The 20,459-nt window shown below is 36.3% G+C and overlaps 1 long non-coding RNA gene across 1 annotated transcript in view; it reads right to left on the bottom strand.

The window, feature by feature from the left end:
- The window catches only part of LOC125614993, a 24,889-nt gene extending 4,731 nt beyond the window's left edge, over positions 1–20,158 (bottom strand). The window contains exon 1 of the long non-coding RNA XR_007345562.1: positions 19,893–20,158. This is a non-coding gene — a long non-coding RNA (uncharacterized LOC125614993). The remainder of the gene's footprint in view (positions 1–19,892) is intronic.
- Between the last annotated feature and the right edge of the window lie 301 nt (positions 20,159–20,459).

Below are 20,459 nucleotides of genomic sequence, written 5' to 3'. Positions count from 1 at the left end.
TATATATATATCATTCAATTGAAATTCACAATCTCTCTCCCACATCCCCTACAATGGCATGACAGTCACGTGCTAGAGCTTAAGGGACTGGTCAACTCTTGGGTCAACCTAAGACCTAAGATAAGCTGGAGGACAGAGTGGGAAATAAAAACAACAAAGGGTCAAAGCTGAGTCAAAGACTTGACCAAGGCATGTAAACTACTACCTCTTATTTACAATGAATTTTTATGTCTCATCCAGCTTTTATTTTCAAGAGTCAAAACTTTTGAATGGTGGCCAGAATTGAATGACATTCTGAGTCAACAAAACCAAGGTCTTTTCATCTCCATCAAAAAAGTATTTCATTTTGCTACATATGAACAGACAAAATGTCATCAAAATGTAACATTTTTCTATCAGTTGAGTTGACACAGAAATTATCTCATTTACAACTCACAACAATTCTGTAGCATACAGATTAATATTATCCCATCTTGTACATCAAAAGCCAAAGAACAAAGTGCCTAAGTCACACATTTCATAATCTTCAGAGCTGAGATTTGAACCCAGACAAGCCCATAAGCACACTATTGCCTTTAGTCACTACATCTACACATCTTCCATGAAGAGAGTGCTGAACAACAGGATTTTCAGAAGCAGATATACATAGTTTTGTTTTACTATAACCTAAAACAGGTTTGGAACTCTTTTGGAAATTTTATGTAGAGTATTTTACCATATATCTATGTATCTATGTACATACATACATATATGTGTGTATACATATATATATACACACACATGCACATACATATACATACACATGTACATACACACATATGTATTTATACTTTCTTGTTAGAAGTAAGTTAAAGTTCTATTTTCTATTTCTTTCTTCTTTTTCTCCACTTTATCTAGTTATATCCATAATAAATAGTCTAATGGAAAGGGTAAGAGGGAAGAGCAATACAAGGTAAGGAGAAAAGTGAGGTTAATTCAAGACTGGAAGCTAAAGGTTAGAGTTTGACCTCCTGCTTCTTGAACATGCTGTAAAGTAATAGCATAGATATAATAGTTTGGGTGTAATGACTGGGAAGATCTGGAATACCAACCAATGACTAATATTCTGAATCATCATGTAATTAAACGTTGATTTGAATAGTGAACAAAAAAGCAGTATCAATCTTAGGTAAAGATCAATATTAAATCTTTTTGTCATAACTAGAAATTAAACTGAAATTTACAACTGTGATGAATATTAAGAAAGGCAGACAAATGTGGGGATGGTAACACAAAGCAAAAATAAAAATAAAAAAGATACTGTAAAGAAAGGCATGGAGTCCTAAATTAGCCTGGAATGTTTATAAGGCAGTAAAAAGAAACCATCTACTTCCAGAACTGAAAGAAAAATTTCCAATATCTTGCAATTTCCTTTATAACTATGTGTAGGCAATATTTGATACAAGTTGAATAGGTATTGGGAGAATCAAAATGGAGATCCAGTTACAAAACATTTATATATTAAAAACATGAGATAAGAAAGATCTTGAATACAGTGGTACCAATGGATGTTAGGATATTAAGAGACAATTCAGGTGTGAAATTTTAGAAGAATTTGCAAGGCTTCTTAACAGATCAGACTTGGACAGTGAAGAAATGTAAGAATTCAACAATAACTTCAAAGCTAAGAAGCTTAAAATGTGTTAAAATATAATAGTTCCTTGGGTGGACCATAAGGAGCAGGAAAGAGCATTGGGTTGGGAGGCAGATAAAGTATCACAAATGCCAACTTTGACAAGAAAGAAAAAACTTCATATGGAACTGATGGATTCCAAGTTGGAAATCTGACAATATGCCTAAGAGAGACATCACAGATTGAGGTTCATCTTTGAACCTTTATAAATGTAAGTATTGTATTTGTATGAATTAGCCAGTCCTTCAAGGAGAGTCAAGAATTCTGTTGCTGACCATGATGAATTAACAGGGTCAAGATTTATCCTCCTATCTTAAACAACTAAAAAGTATGAAACAAAAGTTTTGAATTATTCACCAGTGAGTATGATCCTTAAGAAAGAGAAAACAAATGACTGAGAGCCCTGTTATTGCTCCCACACTACTACCTGCAGATCAGTTATTCTAATCAGCCAAAGTGACTGGAATTAATTTGGCAGAAGATCACAGGCAGGACAAGAGACAGTGCTCCAGAAAACTACAAGATCCTCAAGATTCTTCACACATGAGCATGGTTCTCCACATACATGAACAGAAACTAACCAAGGTTGAAGAAAATACTACCGGAAAACAGTAGACCAAACATCTAAAACTCACACCAAACTAGAACTAATTCATATTCCCAGCAGCCAGAAAGATACAGAGCACTGGTACAGTTCTAAAAAGTCTATCATCCCAGTAGAGAAACTATGTTGGACAAACACAAATGGCAGCTCTAAATCACACCCCTCAGGAAACTTAAAAGGAAGCCTAAAACCCTTCTAATGGATTCCAAGCAAACATTCCCCAGGAAAATTTGAAAACATGTTTTCTAAAAATGCATTGCACCTATCAATATAACATTTGCAATGTTTGCTATCCAATCAAAAATTATTAGACCTGGAATAAAGAGGCAAGAATATAAGACTCAAAACCAGGAAGGAAAAAAATCAATAAAGCATAATAAAATTAAAAAGCATGAAGTTAAAGGAAATATTTATGTAATATATATTAAATACACATAAACAGACACCATATATTAAAGAAAGTGGAGAAATATGAAAGTAAAGAGAAGCAAAATGGAAAGGATTTTTAAAAGTAAAGCCTAAACTTCCAAAGGTTGAAAATAAAATATCTGAAAATGTAAAAAGACATTCAGAATTAAAGGTCTTAACCAATTCACCCACGAAAATGAAATAAAAGATCTGTAGATTAGAAAGAAATATGCAAGTCTGTCTTTATTCACAAATGACATGGTTATTTACATGGGATTTTGTTTTTTTACAAAACATCTAGAAATAATAAATAAATTCATTAGTTTGTATAATACAAGATCAACACTTAAAAGTCAACTGTATTTCTATGTACTAACAAGCAGCAATTAAAAATAAAAATTTTGAAAACTATTTTTAATAGCAACCAATACTTAGGAATAAATTTAACAAAATAGATGCAAATCCTGTGTTTTGAAACTTCTAATCACTGATAGAAAAATCATAAAGACATAAGTTATGCAAAGCTATAACATGTTCATGCCTTCAAAAAAAAAACCCCTCAGAATTGTTAAAATGCTGGGTTCCCCAAATCATTCTACAGAATCAAGGTAGGCTATTTTATAGAGATTACAATTCATTTTTTTGTAGAAGATTTTATGTGGAAGAACAAAGTTGGAAGACATACACCAACTGATTTTAAGCTTTACTATAAAGTTACAAAAAGCAAGAGGATGTAGTATTAAGACTAATGATAGACATATAGATCAGTGAAACTGAATAAAGTCAGGAAATAGACCCACATTTATATGGGGCAGTTGATTTAAAAAAAAAAAATGCCAAGGTAAATCAATGTTGGAAAGAGAATCTCTATAACAGATGGTGCTATAACAGTTGGCTACACACACACACATACCTCAATCTTTATCTCTCATCATATATAAAAATCAACTCAAAATGGATGGTAGACCTAAATGTAAAAGCTGAAACTACAAAAGTCCTAGAAAAATATGGAATAAAATCTTTGTCATCTTAGGGTGGGCTAAATTTTTATATAAGATAAAAAAGCATCAAACATAAAAAGAAAACAAATGAGGAACAGGGCCTTGTCAATATAAAAAATTAGGTCCTTTTAAATACTGCTAGGAAGAAAAAGAAAGGCACATTTGTCTGAAAATATTTTCACCATGTTGTACATATCTACCTCATCTATGACTTATACCAAGTATATGTAAATAATTCATGCAGCTCAATAAGAAGATAAACAATCCAGTTATTAAAGGAGAAAATATTTCGAACAAACACGCAGAAAATAAATTGAAAATGAGTACATAAACTCATGCTAACCATCAGGAGTCATTAGAGAAATGCAAATTAAAATCACTATGAAATCCTATTACAAACCCACTGGAATGATTAAAGTAAAGGAAAAAAACTAACAATAACAAGAGCTGGTGAAGATACAGAATAATTGAAACTTGTACATTGCTGATGTGAGTGCAAAATAGTACATCCACTTTGAAAACTATTTTAGCCAGTTCTCATGATATTAGCTATATATATTCCAGAAATACCTTTCTCACATACTCTACATCATGGCTGGGATGAGAGTTGCATGACTATGTACTTAAACTATATATTGGACTCTTAAAATTGGTAAAGTGTTTTGTATATAAATACTGTATCAATAAAATAGAGCTCAAAATAGCTATAAAGGTCTAAGGACCATGCCTTGAAGAATGTACACAGTTCAAAGTACCTGAGATGGAGGAGACAACAGTCCATCAAAGGAAAAGGATGGGTCAGGAATGGAGAATGAAAGAGGATAGCTATGGGAGCTACAGAGGAGATCATGTGAAATAGCAGTTCTTAAGAGGTGCACAGGCATTTCTAAAATTTTTGGTGGACACCAAGATTGAAGGATGTTTTCACACTGTCTCTTGGGGGAGGGAGTTAGAAGGAGATGTTAGACATAGTGCAACACATGAGACAGTCCCACATAATGGAGGATTGTCTCGCCTCAAGTAGACTTTGAATGACTCAAGGACATTCATTTGTGTAAAAGAAAACATGTTAAAAATTATTTCAGTCCAGGACCTTACCTATTTTATAAAATCACAAATATTTTTGAATGTTCAAAAATAAACTGAATCTTCCAGAAATTCAACTACTATGTAGTTCTTTATTTTTTTTATTTGAATTTCTACCAAAACGTGTTCATCCATTCCAAAATTCATGTTATTGATGGTAGTGCTGCTCATGATATTTGAATCACATTTGAATCAGTCTGCATTTGTATCCATTATTTTAAGGTCATTCTATGTATCAATGCATACATAGAATGACCTTAAAATATTATTTTATTTTAAATGACTTTAATTCTTATTTACTCACAGTTAAGGCATTATGCTGAATGGTTAATATAAAGAGGAAAACTATATTACCAATATGTTTCATTTTAGCATGATAAGGCAACATTTTAAGCATTGTTTGTTTTTAAAAGATTGGATGTCTGATAGGATTAAGAATGATTAGAGATTGTTTAGATGAGTCCAATTTTAAGGTGACATTAACAAGAATAAGGATGTAGAATATTCCCTCAGCAAGTTTTGTTGATTTAAAATTACTCATATATAGGAATGCACCAGCATTGAGAAACAGAGACAGGGAGTATGCAGAATGTGCACTTGAAAGTGTGGGCAGTAACAGAAAGAAGTGAAACACAACTGCTAGAACCCACACCAGAATCAGATGAAGAACGAGTTGTGTGAGCTTGTGCATCCTTGAAAGTCAAAGGTAAATCATTCCTGGAGAGTGAGGAAGTAGAGACGGAGAAAGCTGGAGAAAGCACCAGAAGACCAGGAGAATAAAACATGTCCTGAATTAAACCAGGTGGAAGATTCATCTCTGAGGTGACCACGAGTGTGGGCTGTATGTGCATAGACAGAGAACCTTACCCACCGCACAAGGTCGCGCGATTTGAGAATGGCTGCCCCTAAAATGCCTTCGTCTTTTTCAATAGTGTCTGGTATCTTGATTTATCACTTGTCTGTCTGTGTTTCAGACCTCAATTATGAATGTGTTTCTCTCTCATGGGGACTCTTCCTCCTATGGATGGAAAAAATAATTACAGATTCTCAACTGAGAAAAATAGCATTGAGCCTTAAGATTTTTACAGTTCCATGTTTATCAATTTCTTCTCTGAATTCGGATTTTGATGGAGGAATGTGATGGTGATGTATGGATTCTTCAGGCTTCTGAGAAGATGGGGAAAATCTTGAGGGTTAAAAAGGCCCCAAGCCCTGAAGTCAAGCCCCTAGGGACACTTCCATACCCCAAAGGGAAGCCAGCAAGGAACAGCACTTCTAGCACTGGGCAGGGTACTAGGGCAGGGGTGCAGAGAGAAGTTGGAAGTTATTATCACAGTGAAAATGAGGTGCAGCATGTCAGATGATGTCAACGTTCTCAGTAAGATATGGGATGAGATCATTTACCAATTACATCGAGAACTTGAAAAGAGAGAATGCCCGGAGTGGCTCCTGGGAGGCTCCGAGAGGGCTGAGAGCACAGTCAGCAGGCAGATGTGACTACTCAGTTGTAATCCGAGCACTTGACGTTGCAGTTGGCCAGGGCTCCATGGTTCTCCATCTTCCTTTGTGTTTCCTTTATAAAGAAAAAAAGAAAACCTGGTCGTAGGCTGTGAGTAGTGTGGGGGACACAGCAGGAGCTTGGTAGGTCTCAAGAATCAATGTTGCAGATCAGCCATGGAGAAAAGCTGTGGAGCTGTCAGAACACGGGGCTGGGCCTGGAAAGACAGAGTGTGGTCTCAGTCTAAGTTAATAACCTATCTGACCTTAGACAAGTCTCCAGGAAGGTCTCTTCTAGAGGCAGCTTTTATTACTGATATGACCGTAAAGATCATCTGGGGAAGGAAATCTAACTACACAGAAAGGAGCTGATGATTCAATTGGAACAGAAACAGAAAAGGGCCTAAAATTTTCAGTGGGAAAGATAGAGAAATCAGAAAGAAGGAAGAGAAGAGATGCCACTTGGTTGTTTCTTCAGAGACCCCTTCTATTCATTAGCCAGCAGGTGACAGATAGGGTTAAAAAAAAAAAAGTAGTTGGGGAAATAAATTCCCACTCTGCCTCTTTGTAACTGCCTGATCTGGGCAAATCACTTATCTGTCTGGGTTTCAGTTTCCTTGTCTATAAAATGGGGATGATACTACAACTAAATACATACCCTTACATAACATGATGTTGTACGTGTAAGATTCCTAAAAGTGCTTAGTATTCCAAACACTCTTTATTGTATTTTGAAAAAAAAAAAAGCTCGAAGTTTGCTTTTTCTGATTCCTACAGCACGCCTTATTTATGCTTTCATATTTAGTCATTTAACAGAATACTCCATCGCTTCTGTTCCAGAAAGCCTGTGCGTATGGGGATGTCTGCCTTGTCTCCTTAATGAGACCACAAGCTTTTGGAGAGCAGGAAAGTGTGTGTTAGATTCCTTATGTATCCCTTTCAGTTTTTAGAATGTACTTTCAATAGCACTCAGCATATACTTGTTAAACAAATGAGGTTGTGAGACCTAGATGCAAAATTTCCCTATGCTTCCTATCAATTACACAGCTTAGGAAGAAGCAGGTGTAGAATAATTTAGCTAGATGCTGGGTGTTTTTGTTTGTTTCCAGTTGGTCTGTGACTATACATAGATTCAATCATAATGAAGCTGACAAAGGAGAGATGACATTTTGGAAGCAGAAAGGGAATTTTGGATATTACAGCCTAACATTTGTCACCTCCCTGGCTGATAGCAGCACACGTTCGTTCCCTTTGGCTAAATTTGGATCAAATGCTGGCTGAGTGCACTAAGCAAGCCAGAACTGTATTGTACCTCTATTTTGTGACATATGAGCTCCCTGCTTTAATCTCCCCTCTACTGTATAAAAGAGGATCTGAGGCTGTTAGACTTCAATCTGGTGATTCATGCAGCTGGCACACAATAGATTCCACCTCTCTCCTCACTGCTGCACAATATCAAGCTAAACAAAATGTCTTAGAAAGCTTCAGTACATGTAGTCAGCCTGTCACAGAGCCCTCCCCCACCCCCACCCCACACACTCCTTTTTTTCTTCTACTGAGCGAAAGAGTCCAAATGCCCAGCACCTGCCTTTTTACTGACATTTCCACAAAGGTAAAGGAATGAACCTTTTGTCAATTCCAACCAAACGATCTGTTTTGAAACAATGAGATGAAAAGCCTGGGCCCCTCTCCTTGCCACTGGATTACAGTGCAGAGGATTAAAATAAAAGACACTTGATTTTATTGATTTAATGAGGGATGGAGGCTTTTGCTGAAGCATCCCTCGTGGCAAAGGAACAAGTCTTGTTGGCAGGTACCTCCGTGGAGGCCCTTCTTTTCCATTTGTTTGGTTTTGCAGTGGGGCTTGTTTATGGGTTTGGCTGTTAAGATGACCCACCGTGTTCCTTCCTGTGCTGCATGAAGCAGTCAAATGCCTGCAGTGATTTCAGAGTGTGTCTCAAGACAGGGAGAAAGAGAGAGAGAGAGAGAGAGCCACGGAGGGAAGGCTGCAAAGTACTGCAGGATGAAGAGCTGCAGGAAGAGGTGACAGGGGAAAGCACAGTTTGAATAAAGAAAGGGAATCAAAGAGAGCAGACTGGAAAAGAAATAGCACTTCTACCTGCAAAAGAGATTGTCTGCAGAACCTATTATTTCTTGGCAGCATCTATTTCAGTGAGGTGTCTAAACCCCCTTTCCTGCACACCATTCTGGTCCCTTCCCCAGCCCTTCCCCCTCCTCCGTCCATCACCCAAGTTGAGCAGTGAAGAAAGTAACTCAGGGGGTTCAGGCACCCAACTAGCTGTGGACCTCTCTGGGCACAGTTCCATAATCTTTTTCCTTTTGTTCTCTTCTTCTTTGGGGGTTCTCATTATATTATTATTGACATTTTCATATGGTAATTTTTTATTATATGTACATCTTCTTTTATATTTGCCAATTTTTTTCATACACTCTGACTTCATTGTCCACTGAGCCGTGTGAAAGGGACGCTGCCAGTCACCTGCTGACCAAATTTTAAGCAGTGATCTACTTTTCATACCAAAGTGGACTGTGTGCTTGTTAATAACCGTGTACAGCCAAGATTCCCGTTAATATGAGCATATGTCTCCATACACTGTGTACATTTATTTAAATACATTTATGCAGTCCACCCATAGATTAAACACCCCCAATTCCCTCTGGTGTTACTGTCTCTCTGATTGCTAGCTTAAAGAGAAACAGTTCCTAAGAGCATATGGTTTCCAAAACACAGCCCTTCCCCCCTCCCTTTCAGTTCACACAAAATGAGTGGCCACCCCTCCCCCACTGCTTCTCTGCTCTCTGCCAAAGCGAGTCTGAAACCAGGGGGCAAAAACATTAGTTCCCAATTACCTTAAGCCATGCAAGATAACCTCTCTCAAGGGCTGTTGGTAAAATATGCACATGGTTCCAATGTCTAGACAGTTATGAAATATAGGTGTAGGGCTCGGCCACTGAAGAACATCAATGCATCTTAAATGAAGTGCTTTTATTAAAGAAGTATAATCACCAGGATAACTAATTACGTCAATACCACATAGTTAATTAAACCCATTATAGTTACTATTCCCATGGAGAGGAGGTCAAATAAAGCGACCATCTTCCTGATTCTCCTATGCCAACAAAAGAAGGAGAAATTAAATAAAATACAACACAGACCTCTTCATTTTGTGCCTTTTTAGGAAAAAAAATTAATAACTACATAGCCTATCATTCAAGAAGGTCCTCAAGTGTGATTCATATCCAAAGATTGCTGGGTTGTTCAAAACACCACCTCAGAATTTGCCTGTACTTCGATTAAAAGATTACCAACTGTTTGCTTGATTGGTGCAAGAATTAACGACAGGGAGAAGTGGAAGGCAGACTGAACAGCCACTGTGTTTTTATTAATATCTTGCAGTGAAACATGATGGAGGGCAGGACTTACATTTCAGTTCAGTCTGGCTTCGTGACTAATGCAAGGAATGTGGCCCCATGTACCCCCTAGACCTTAGCAGGGACTGTGAGAGTGACCCACTAAGGTTAGGTGTTAAAGCTCATTTACCAGCCTTACCAGCCGAAGGCACACGGATTACATATCCTGCAGTTAGAGCAACAACAAAACCTTCGTGCACTGACACCAAAATATAAAGGATGATTCAGATATGAGTGTGGTAACAGAATTCAAGACCTCCATTGCATAACAACGTTGTCTTCCAGAAGAATTTGGACAAAAACACACACACACACACACACACACACATACACATACACATACACACACACGCCTAAGCATGAGTACACACACACACACACCTCTTAAATACTAATCTCTGGAAAATAAAACCAAGATATTTTGATCCCCCTTGTCTGAAAATTCACCAGGTCATTATATCACTGTCACACCTTCTTCTCAAAGCAGTTCATTGTACATAGGGAGGATTTGCATTTACTTCTCCTGATTAACAAAGAAAACTTTGTATAAAAGGGCTACGCACTGAGACGTGCAAATGTGGCCAGTCTGACCCCCTGCAGGAGAAGGCAGACAAGCAGTAGGGAGAAGAGGTAGATGAGGAAGGAGAAAGAATGCTTTGATCCCTGTGCAGCACACACAAGAAGCCGGCAGCGCACTCCCAGCCAGCCCTGACCCTAAGCAGGCTGAAGTTTGGCATGGAGTCAAAGAATGGAAGCAATATAATGAGTGTCCTCTCATGCAATGGCGAACAGGAGGCCACAAAGTCCCTGTTCTTGATGCGTTTTGTTATCATGGTTGTTGGGATAGTTCCTGATGTTATTGCTAGCATTGTTGTTATTTTCCAACTCAGAAAATTATAGTATTGCTTCAACTGCAAGATAGGCCTAATTATTTTAATACACACTGAAAGCAATAGGCAGCATGAAAAATCACATAGGCCCCATGAAAAACAAAAGGTCAGGTGTTAAGTCCTTTATTTGTCCAGTGGTTTAAGCTGACATGAAGCATTTAATTTAGATGTAAAGCAACTACCCGACTCAGCTTTTTTCTTTCTTTTTTTTTTTTTTTTTTTTGTAAATCATCTACAGCCCTCACCTCCACCCCAAACTCTCTTTTTCAGGTTTCTTTGTTCTCCTCTTGGAGCTACCAAGCTAAGAGTCAATCAGACAGAACCACAGGGGAAGGGGCTTTTCTTTTATAACCATGTCTCCTTTGCCCCTTTATCAAACCGATTGCCATGTGCCCAAGATCCCTTGCCATGAACCACCTCCTTTGAATCCCCTTTTCCTTTACAACTTTCTTTACATCTTTCCCTGTTCTCCCTGCTTTTAGTTACCCTCATCTTAAAATCCCTGTCACACAATCCAGATACATGGGCCTCCCAGAATTGTCTTACAGAATAATCTATAGTTCTTCATGTCGGCTGGGCATGATGGCACACACTTGTCATCCCAGGAACCCATGAGGCTGAGGCAGGAGGATTTCAAGCTTGAGAATAAAGAGAAAAAAAGAGCAGGGGATGTGGTTCAGTGGTAGAGCACCCCTGGATTCAATCCCTAGTGCTATACACACAGACACACCATATTCCTCAATTTGACATTAAGATGGTCTCCATTCTGTCTATGCTATTGGTGCTGTGTTTCCACTTAGGTCTTTCTAACCAGTGATTTGTACTCTCTCCCTAACGGGGTCACACACTCCATCAACACTATGCTTTTGTTTCCTAAATGTGGGTCACTTTCAATTCCCTGCTTTACCCCCACTGCCATCCCAATCCTTCCAAAACTCAATACTATAGATCCTTCAATATTTGTCTTAACACCTCCACCAGTAAGGCTTTCTTTATATATATATTTATATTTTTTCTAGGTGTAGATGGACACAATATCTTTGTTTATTAATTTATTTTCATGTTGTGCTAAGGATTGAACCCAGTGCTTCATACTTGCAAGGCAGGTACTCTATCACTGAGTTACAGCCCCAGCCCAAACTGGTAAGGCTTTCTAATATGCCTTAGCTCAGATATCCATAACACTTTGCTTTCTCAGAGCATGTTTTTATGTGTACTATATGACCAGTATCACACTCTATCTGTAAAAATCATCAATGTTAATTTTCTCATTTATTCAGATTTTAAACTCTGGAAGACAAACTCAGAGATCATATCCTACTGATCTCTATAAGAGCTCAGTTAAATATCTGTCTCCTGGAATTGAATTAAAATGTCACTTTTTGTAAGAGTATTCTTAAACACAGGTTAAACATCCATTTTCTTGGAAAAGTTTTTATCACCATATTTCAAGAGAGTAAAGAAATAAACACATTCAGGAAACTCTATCACCATCATTAATGATATAAAGAAAATGAGCTTCATTATTGCTATGGTTTGAATATGGGTAGTATCCCCCAAAAGTCCAGTAGTAAAGATTTAGTCTCTCAAGTGCTGTTAATAGGAGGTATGGTCTATTGGGAAGTACACCCTCAAAAACAATTGTGGAGCCTCAGTATTTCAATCTTTGTTTCATGATGTGAACAATTTAGTCCACCACATGCTGTCTGCCATGGTGTAATATTCTTACAAGAGACCCCAGGCAAATGGGACTATCAAGCCTTACACAGAAATTCCACAACTATGAGCTTCAATAAGTCTTTTTTCTGTGTAGTTAATTGCCTCAGGTGTTTTGTTATAGTAACAAAAAGTTAACCAATACAATTAATGAGTTAATCTGTAAGAGAAGTTGGATGGGCAAACTAATGCCATTGCTATCCAAAAAGTATAATAACCCAAAAAAACATTTTGTAAGGCTAAGGTTGTAGCTCAGTGGTAGAGTGCTTGCCTCACATGCATGAGGCCCTGGGTTCAATCCTCAGCACCACATAAAAACAACCAAATAAAGATAAAGATATTGTGTCCATCTACAACTAAAAAAAAAAAATTAAAAATACATTTTGTAATTTTGTTTAAAATTTGTGTTAAAAGTTATGTTAGTTAAAATTCTATGATGTGTTTGTTGATGCCCAAGCAAGCACAAATACCCACCTTATAACTATAAAACTTTATTGCTATCCACCTGCCCTAATCTATGCCTTTGTAATATTCATAATGGACTATATTTGACAACCTGAACTTATTTTACTTAACCTTCAGAGAACAAGGCAATTGATTAGTATGTTAATTATAGGAAGGGCAGAATAATAGAGAGGAAAGTGTAGAATAATAGAGAGGAAATAGGACTCATGAGATCTGAGTTCAGGCTTCACCTATTCTCAAGTTGGATGAAAGAATGAAATCAAAGCACTTGCCCTCATATATAAACACTCATGCACAATCTGGCACACATCCCCACAGCCACACTGTTGAACCTTATATAAATTAAAAAGAAAATTGAAGAATAGCTTTAAATTATTAAAATAAACAAATTGAAAATAATCAAACACATTTAAATTGTATGATACTGTAATTTCATATTTTTTCTGCTAACTTGATATTATGATACAATGTGACTATTTCAAAGGAAAGAGATAAAATAAAATTAGGAAAAAAAGAACTCCAATACAAACTTGGAACAATGCAAAACAAAACAAAAAATACAACATAAAACATCACATAAACTCAGAACAATAACCAAGTCACCACCACCACTTGCCTGTGCTATAGAAACACTTGGAGTCATAACAAAATAAACTACAGACTAACATTCTGGGTGGATACATAATTATAGTAATACAAAGCAAGCAATTTTGAAGAAACACATGGGAAAAAAATCATTGGCTTTCAAGATTTTAATGCTTTCCTGAATTTCTTCAGTTTACTGGTTGAGAAAACCTATTTTGAGATTGAAAATGATTTGTTTGAAAATGAGCTTCTCTTCCTTTGAATAAATAGGTGTAAGCTACTGAAATATAACAAACTGAGTCAAGAGACTTAGAACCTGACTGTTTCAGGTTGGAATGATCCCGGATAGTTCATGGTTTTTCAGTAGACTCTTCTCAATGGATATCAAGTGGAGATTACACCCTCTCCATTCAAAAAGACCAAACAGAAGGAAATGAAAATATAGAATCATGTTATGCGTTAAGGGGGGAAGGGGGAGAAGGAAGAGAAGAAAGAAAAAGAAGAACGAGAGAGAAAAAAGAAGGGAGGAGGACTGGGGATGTGGCTCAAGCGGTAGCCCACTCACCTGGCATGAGTGTGGCCCGGGGTTGATCCTCAGCACCACATAGAAACAAAGATGTTGTGTCTGCCGAAAACAAAAAATAAATATTAAAAAAGTTCTCTCTCTCTCTCTCTCTCTCTCTCTCTCTCTCTCTCTCTCTCTCTTTCTCTAAAAAAAAAAAGAAGGGAGGAAAAAGGAAGAGAGAAAGAAGAGAAGAAACAAAAAATAAAATTCCTGGAAGATGAGAAGCTAAGTCTGGAAAATATAACTAATTTACCCTAATTTCCCTAAGGATCTCTCTTCACTTTTCTTCCCTACATGCATTCTTGACATCTCACTCTTACAGTTTCATTAGGAAAATGATAGTACATAGCTGAGACATAGCCATGAATAAAAAGAAATGAGAACCCTAAGCTTAGCAGTAATGAAAAGTTTTCCCATGAATGTCCAACAAACAAGTATACCCAGTCTACATGGGAATATGCTAATGATGCTTAAAAATGTTTAAGGCATCCATGCCACATACACATAAATATTTCTCTGTATGATCATACAGAGGTTTTCCAAAAACCAAGAATGCTAAACTCAACATCTTTTGTAACATCTCCATTCACACAGTATTTTTGCACTAAAACTAAAAGACCTATCATTTCATTGGTTATTTACCAGAAAACAAAGGAGAGGTGGTCATTTTAAGAAGGATGCATGTTGACTCAGAGGCACAAAATATGGTCTGTTCTCTGTGAAACTTCCCCTGACCTGGTAAAGTGGATATTCCTTCCATCAGAAAATCTCTAACCTGTAACCTTCTTCTCTTACAGCCCTGATTTGACTCTTTAGGATTTCTCATTTACATTTATGTCTTCTGTACTAATTTGGAAATTCAGAGAAAGCTAGGGTATTTAATCATTTTTGAAGCAGAAAACCCTAATAATATCTGATATATGTTAATAACAAAAATAGTTAATAGATCCATCAGGCATTCAGAGTAATTCTGCAATTATGAAAATTGTACTGAACTCTAATAAGAATCCCTTACATTTATAAAATACTTCATTGTTAAAAAGGCACTTTCACAAATATTATCATATCTTATCATTTGGTCTGTGGAGACATTTTTACCCTCAACTGCAAATTGAGAGAAGTGTTGGTAGATAAGATTGACTAGTCATATTAGCTAACTAGATGAACTAATGGTAGAATTTAGGAAAGTCAATTAACTTATTCAGGCCTCAGATTTTCTATTGGTAAAATAAAAATATTTGACGTGAGTCTCTTTTAAGTACCTTTGCATCTTTAGCACAAGGAAAAATATAAGCTGCCAAAATTGCCTCCTTGTATCAGTAAAAGGAAGAAGGCTCAGACAGGTACACAGAACAGACCACTGTCATAATCTGTAGGAGATTTTGCAAATCCCCAAATGCCAAGGACAAGCAAGAAAGTCTTTAGATTTCAGAGAAGATGGTGGAACTATGAAGAAGGACCAAAAATAAACAAAAGATTTGAGAAGGAAAGAGCTTGACTTATACCCATCCAGAATTAGTGTCACCTAATAAACACAGAGAACACTTTTTCAAGCATAAATGGAATATCTAAAAAAAAGAAAGGAAAAAATCTATCATGCACTAAGCCATACATGAGCTTCAATAAATCCCAAAGAATCGGTATCATACCAACATTTTTATTCGATCACACAGTAATGAATAATACATTAAATTTTTTAAAAGTCTACATTCCATGTTCCTGCAAACTGTAAAATCTATTACAAAAATTGAAATTGTTAAACATTTGCAGTTAAATCACAATGAAAACTTACACGTCAAGTTCTGGAAATAGTACTAAGAAGAAATTTTAAATACAGTTATCAAAAACTAAGAAGGATTTAAAGAAACAAGTGATTACTCAAATCACTTGTAAAATGCTGACTAGGTAAACCAAAGAAATTAAAAGGAAATAATAAAAGACAACAGCAGGGATTTCCAGTGGAAAGTAAGGAATGGGATGTGTTCCTTTTAATCCACCCCCTCCAGAAAACCCATTAAACAACGGTGAAAACATCTATTAAAGCATACAGCTATAAGGTATATGAGAACAGAGGATGGGAGAATTGCAATAAAACTGCAGAAGATGAAAAGCAGAAGAATGAGTATTAAATCACTTAGCAAACTAAGAGAGAGAAACTAAACTGCTAAATTGGTAGCACTGAAATCTGAGAAACTTTTCTGTTCGGCAAAACTTTCCTAAAATTGAGATACTTTCAGCACCAGGCACCTCTGAAAGTGGGGATTTAAAGGGAACTTCATGACTACTTACAAAGACTGGTTAAAAGCCTATTTAGGAAACATCTCCATGCACCCTCCTCTGTTCTGTGCCAGCAACTATACTCCACCCAGCAGAAGAACTAGAAGTTTATTCTCCAGAGTCAGGGAAACAGTGACTCCTGAACTTGGGGGACATCATGCCTAGGAGAAAAAACGATGACATCCTGAAGGTAGGGGAACTAAGTGAAATTTCACGGAAGGAATTTTGAGATCTCCATTCTGCTTTCTTATTCATTACTAGGTGCTAATAGCTGGCCTTAGTGGTATCTAAACTGGAGATTAGAAGATTATTCTCTGGGAACAGGAGAGGTCAAAAGATGGTGGTGTGACAGGCTCCTGAGCATCCTAGCCAGTTCAGGCTACAGTCAAGCCAACTCTGGTTTTCAAATCTCCATCCTAAATATAACCAGGTCTTGATTATGGAGGAGCTAAGAAGCAAATCAGAAGAAAAAAAAGACTTCATTAACAAAAACCAAATACAGAAACAAAACTATTTTAATATTTTTGGAGAAATAAGAGAACATGTTGCATCCATGAATCAAGAACAAGAGCTATTACAAAGGAATGATCAGGAAATGTGATAAAGACCTTGGATATTACAATTATAATAGTCAACATAAAAAATACAGCAGGTCGATAATGCACTATGGAGAAAATCTGTACCACAATATAGCAAACAGAGTGAGGATGGAATATAGGAGAGAAATTAAAATTGGAAGATGGATGGTTAAATATTAACTAAAATTTATTTTAAAACTCTGAAAACCAATGAATATCTCAAACAATCTTGGGGGAGAAACAAAACCATGGTATCTCATGACAGCTATGCAGAAGTGAAGGCCAATGGAAGAAAATATAGAACCCAAGAATAGTCTTGTGTTTATGCAGACCTGGTATTTAATATAGTGGAAACCACTAATTTAGTTAGGGAAGGATTCATACATATTCATAAAACATTGTATTTTTTCTGTTATATACATATAATTAATAACAAATGAGAGTTGGAAAGGCATGCTCGTTTGAATCACATGAAATTGCTAATATTCAACCTTCTGACCTACATCAATGTCAACTTCCCAAAGTTCAGCCTGATACACTAAAATATTAATATCAACTATGTAAGGAGAAGAGAATAGATGCAGAGGCACAAATTGAAAAATATAATTTTTTTAAAAAAGAAATCTGTTCTGGATATACAACGAGCTCTAAACTGGAAATAAGAATAACTCACTTCTATGCACCAATTGGTGTTGATAATGAAAGGTTTGTAGACAAGATTACAAAATCATAACAGATGGGAAAATTACCACCAGAGAGCCCAAAGTTGTTATGTTAAGAAAATTGGCAAAAATCTAAAAGAAAGAAGACAGCCAAAATAAGAAATTAAGATAAAGCTATCTTGGAAGACAACGAAATATATAATGGATAGATATAGCTACAAGAAAGGGTAAACAGCTAAATATGGTTTCAGAGAACAACAAAAAATAAAAACATAAGATTCTAAGGACAAAATGAAAGTTTAAAAAAAATTTTAATAATAATTTATAATACTTCCTAAACAGAAGAGATAGACAGACTGCAACACTTTCCTCAATGAAGCAGCATCAACAGTGAAAGCAAGGCAGATGTCCCAACAGGGTTCACGCCTCCTACACCTCTACCACCATCCTCAAACTGGTGCCAGACACACATTAGGTCCACAAAATGTGCTTCAGGGAATCTAGTTGGAGGGGGTGATCCTCTTAGGGAGATTTTTTCCTTTAGATTTCACAATTTCTTAAGCACCAGGTTAAAAAAAAAATACAAAACAAATAAAAAAGAGGTTTCACATATTTTTCTGATAAGGATCATCATTCTTGCCCTCTTCAACAGACACATATGACAGTGAGAATTAAGCCTGTAAATTATAGATATTAGACTTGACCATGACATGATACATCTTCTACTTATAATTTAGGTGATCTTATATAATGTGCTAGACAGTAATGTTATCATTATTTACAGAACCTCGAATGAAGCAGTAATCATTAATCTAGATGACCATGCATTATTTTTAACAGAGAAGAACAGTGAACTATTTCAGGCTAACGCACGTTAAGTGGGATGGGGGATGAAACTGGGAGATAGAGATTTCTCTACAGCTACAACAAGGAATCTCCCCACCCTTCCATGAAGCTAACTTCCTCAAATATTTCAATTTACTGTTTATTCTTCACAATTTTTTGTGAATGAAGTAAAAAAGAAGTGTTGTAAATGACTGAAGACATTAATTGTGGCATAAAATGTTTGCACATCATATTCAATAATCTCTAAAATAAAGACTCCATAGCTGTGCTTGTACTGTCTGTACAGAAAATTCTTTTCCCATTTTAATTGGTTTTAACATTTAATTTGATCAAATTATTACTTTGTTGATATAAATAGATTGTTTACTTACTCTAGCCTAGAAATAACTAGAAGAGGAAGCCAAAACAATTACATTCTATAGTAAGAATCTATGAATCATAGCATAATAATTGAGGCAAGTGTCTTCCATCAATCTCAGAGTTGCTGTAAATTTACAGCATAAGACCAAAATGAAGAAGCAAGGTAGCTCTCATAGGCACTTTAGTGTATAAACTGGGTTGTTTTAATTTTATTCCTAGAGTATCCAACCTCCCTGAATGTCAATTCATGTTCAAAACCACTCTCTAGTTATGATAGGAAATGCAGGTCCTTCATAAATTATATCGACAGAATCAGCTGAGTCTACCAATTTAAATTATTTATACCATTTTGCTCTCCTTAACCACGCAGACTCTTGCATACCGGTATCTTCCTTATTTTTAAAGCTAATAATTCCTGAAAGTACTATGAATTACTTGAGAATCTGCTACAAACATAATGTGTTACAAACATAATTCATATAAGTAAAATATAATAAATTTGTGATTTCTTATTACTTGAAAATTTCCATGCCATTTCTTCTTAAATATGTCAAAAAAATTTTTAAGTGTGCAAGCAAAATAATTAGGCTCTAGATGTATACCTTTGCAAGTTACAAAATGGTGTTCTAACTACCTTCAGAGCCAGAGGTAAAAAAGTGGGGACAGAAATCCAATAACTAGAAAGGAATTAAATATACATTTTTAAAAGTTTTTCAACAAAGTTCTCAGAATATGTATGTATATAAATAATTTCAGGCTCTGCTAATTATTAGTTGTATGATGCTGATTCTTGGCAGTGTACTTAATCTCTTTGAACTTTAGTTTCTTGGCCTATAAAATAAAGATAAAAACAATTACTTTATGGAGTTGTAGTGAAGTTCAAAGGAAAAAAAATGGATAAAAAAGTAATTAGTTCATTTTAAAGTCCTATGCAAATGAAATTAGTATTTGTGTGCACCACCTACTTTGGGCCTAAGACAATTGTTGAATTTGGAGAGAATATAAGAGGAACACAGATATGATTTCTTCCCACAACAAACTTAATATCCACTTAGGAGACCAGGAAATAATTAGAAAACGAGATGAGCTTGTATAAAACCAAGTTGCATAGCCCAGGTTATGCATGCAGTAACAATTCTAAGAAGGGAGAGTTTAAAATGGACTGGAAATTATGACCATTTTCCTTCCAAAGGGAACAGGCTAAGCTTTGCCTGAACAAAGAAGCAAAGATATCTAACAGCTGCTTACCACTTTCTGTTGCTTAAAATATCGGAGGAGTATGAGGTTTAGGCAGCTCTGAGTCATCTTCCTCCTAACTTGGTATTTATTCAGGACACAGCTCTAGCCCTGATGACAACAGCATTCCTGACCTCTGAGCTGCTCAAATGCTAGGACAGGACTGGAGGTGAAATGGACACCTCATCCAGATTCCTCTGCGGTCAGTTCCCATCCCCACTCACGCTTCTGCTGCCTCCTTGTTTATCACGATGTTTGTTCTGGACAAGAGACGTCTGCACAGTTGACGAAGAGGAACTGAAGCAAAATAAGAAATATCCTAGATTTCTTTCTTATGATAATGCTTAAGACTCACAGCTGAGGCAGTTACAGTAAGGGCTGGAGCCTGGGCCCTTACCATGTAACCTTTTAGGTTGGATACCACCACGTTCAATCAATTCAACTTAGTTGGTCAAGATTCATAAGGGCCTATTTAGTGTCAAGCCCTCCAAATATTAGATATGCCAAAGTTAACACGGGAGGATAATAAAAGATGTGTAGTGTGACAATTACACACATCCCTTCTGTTTTCATCTACTC

Source organism: Marmota marmota, unplaced genomic scaffold (assembly GCF_001458135.2).
Source record: "Marmota marmota marmota unplaced genomic scaffold, marMar, whole genome shotgun sequence".
NCBI lineage: Eukaryota > Metazoa > Chordata > Mammalia > Rodentia > Sciuridae > Marmota > Marmota marmota.
Note: the sequence above shows the minus strand (reverse complement) of the source record. Positions and strands in the feature narration are given on the sequence as shown.